The following is a 3057-nucleotide window of genomic DNA, read 5'->3' as shown; positions in this document are numbered from 1 at the left end:
AAAACGTTTATTCTTATTTGTGTTATTTTAATTTTATTAAAAATTTGATGATTAGGTTATTTGTAATTTTATATTGAATTTCTTTAAGATTTTATTGTTTTAAATTTTAATTTGAACTTAATTTTTTATTTTTATTTTATTAATTTGTATGAAATATGAAATTATTGAATTTTATATTTGTTCAATGTATTTTGATTTTTCTATAGATATGATTGGATAAGGTAGGTGTTCATACCCTGGCCCAATGATAAGGTCCAGGTCCAAACGAAAGGCCCAATCCAAAGGATTAAGCCTCGCTCTATACCGACCTTCACCCCACGAAGTCGGTTCCTACCACGACTTGCTCTAAAGAAGTCGGGACGAAGATTAGCTGGCAGATAAACACCCATTCAAATGAGTAACTGCCCCTAAAATCTCTCTACCCACTTCCTGGAGCCATATCTCAACCTCCCTAAGATAAAGGGACAGTTATTTCCCATGAATAACGGAACTACACCAACGGTGGTTAGGGTTCACCACTATAAATACACTGACACTTCTCAAGTATCACTAAGCCCAATACTCTCTAGACCTGTTTTGCTCCATTTGCTGACTTTGGCATCGGAGTGTCTTTGCAGGTACCACCCCCCATTCTCTCATACCGAAGTCGGAGGGGGGCCTTGGAGCATCAATCCGCTTGGATACTCCCTCATTCCAATGATTGGGCCAGCCAAACGAATCCAACCCAATAATCTCTGGTTACCCATCGTAACATTGGCGCCGTTGCCGGGGACCTGAGAGATCAACCAGTAAAGGCGGACATGTCATAGGAAGACGGTCATGTGGCATCAGATTCCGAACAAGAGAATCTGGATACCGGAAACCACGACGCAGACCTGACCATTCACAAGGAAACCAACGACCAACACAGGGAAGGAACCTCCGGATTTAAAAATCCGAAGTCAAATTCCTCGGAGGGGCATGAGTCAGAAAAGAATGGACCATCCCACGCAACTGAACTAATGGGGCTAGTCCATGTCCACCAAAGTCGCTTGGAATAGCTGGAACAGGAACGGGAGCGACAAAGGGAGATAGAAAAGCACATAAGAGAGGAGATGGATCGACGAAAAGAGTTAGAGAAAAAAACTCTTAAAGTTAGAATCCTCCCTCAGAGGTCGGAACTCCCGTGAAGATCGAGAAGAGTTGCCCCCGGGAGGGGAGGACCCTTTCAGTGAGGACATAATGAGGGCAAAAGTTCCAAAAAACTTTAAAAGCCCCGATATGGACCTCTATGACGGAACCACCAATCCAAAGCATCATCTAAGCAACTTTAAAAGTCGGATGTATCTGGCTGATGCTTCTGATGCAACGCGCTGCAAAGCTTTCCCGACCACCTTATCAAAAGCAGCGATGAAGTGGTTCGATAGTCTCCCTCCTAGGTCGGTCACCAGCTTCGAGGACCTCTCGAGGAAGTTTCTGATGAGGTTCTCCATTCAGAAAGATAAAGTAAAGCATGCACCGAGCCTCCTGGGAATAAAGCAGGAGGTCGGAGAACCTCTACGAGATTATATGGAAATGTTCAACAAAGCATGCTTAGAGATTCAAGACCTGCCCACTGAGGCAGTCATTATGGGGCTAGTAAATGGACTTAGGGAAGTGTTCATACCCAGGGTCGAGCTGTCCGAACCGGGATGTTCAGTAGCAAAGCGACCGACCTGTTCAGGTCAAGCGGACCGACTTCTTTACGAAGAACTCGGCCAAATCGACAGCAAAGCCCAATAGAAGGGCCCAAATAGAGGAACACGACCCAGAATCTAAAGGCAATCCCAGCCCACAGAGATAAAGGCGGTTCCCTTGAAGATAAGCTGACCTCACTCAAGATAAGATAAGATAAGATAGGATAACTAACTTATCTTAAAGGTCAGCCCACGCTACTATAAATACACTGGAGCACCCAGGTATAACTCATACTCTGATTCTACATAAAACCTGTTTAATACCCATGCTAACTTAAACATCGGAGTCTCTTGCAGGTACCCCCCACCCTCCGGTGGCCAAGGATCAGCAGTGCAGCCAGTCCAACAAGTCGGACGCGGCGGCTCCGGCCACCATCAACAAGTCGGACACAACAGCTCCGACCAGTACAGAAGATCTCATCCGAGATCGACCTCCAGTTTCAGGTAACCCTCGGAACATTGGCGCCGTTGCCGGGGAACCTGGAAGTCATCCCAAAACCATGGCGGACGGCCATGACAACGACCACGATTCAGATATGGAAAACAGAACACCGCACAAGAACGCGGACACTATGTTAAAGGATACCCCAGGATCCAACGGGGACAAAAACTCACCAAATCCGGGAGCCATGGAAGCACTCCAAGAACGTTTGAAACAACTTGAGAAAGAAACCCAGCAACAACGGGAGATCGGAAAAGATCTGCAAAGAGAGGTACGGCGACGACGAGAACTAGAAGAAAAATTACAGCAATTAGAGGCCAACCTCAAAATGAAAGCTCCTCGGACCACTCCTGAGGAAACTTCACGCAAAGAACAGGACCCATTCACCAGGGAAATTATGAAGACCAAAATTCTAAAAGACTTCAAGCTTTCGGATATGGTTTTGTACGATGGCACCACAGATCCCAACCACCATCTTAGCAATTTTAGGAGCAGGATATACCTTACCGATGCCTCAGACGCCGTTCGCTACAAAGCTTTTCCAACAACTCTCACAAAAACGGCGATCAGATGGTTCGACAACCTACCTCCGAAGTCCATCACAAACTTCGACGACCTGGCCAAAAAGTTCCTGGCCAGATTCTCCATCCAGAAAGATAAGGCCAAGCACGCACCTAGTTTACTAGGGATCAAGCAAGGAGATCGGGAGAGCCTCCGCAACTACATGGAAAGATTCAACAAAACATGCATGGACATACAAAGTTTACCAACAGAGGCTGCCATAATGGGGCTTATCAATGGCTTACGAGAAGGGCCTTTCAGCCAATCCATATCAAAAAAGTATCCTACCTCCTTAGACGAAGTACAAGAGCGAGCAGAAAAATACATCAACATGGAAGA

Source organism: Arachis ipaensis, chromosome B06, assembly GCF_000816755.2.
Source record: "Arachis ipaensis cultivar K30076 chromosome B06, Araip1.1, whole genome shotgun sequence".
Lineage (NCBI taxonomy): Eukaryota > Viridiplantae > Streptophyta > Magnoliopsida > Fabales > Fabaceae > Arachis > Arachis ipaensis.
The sequence above is the reverse complement of the archived record's forward strand: the minus strand, read 5'-3'. Positions refer to the sequence as shown.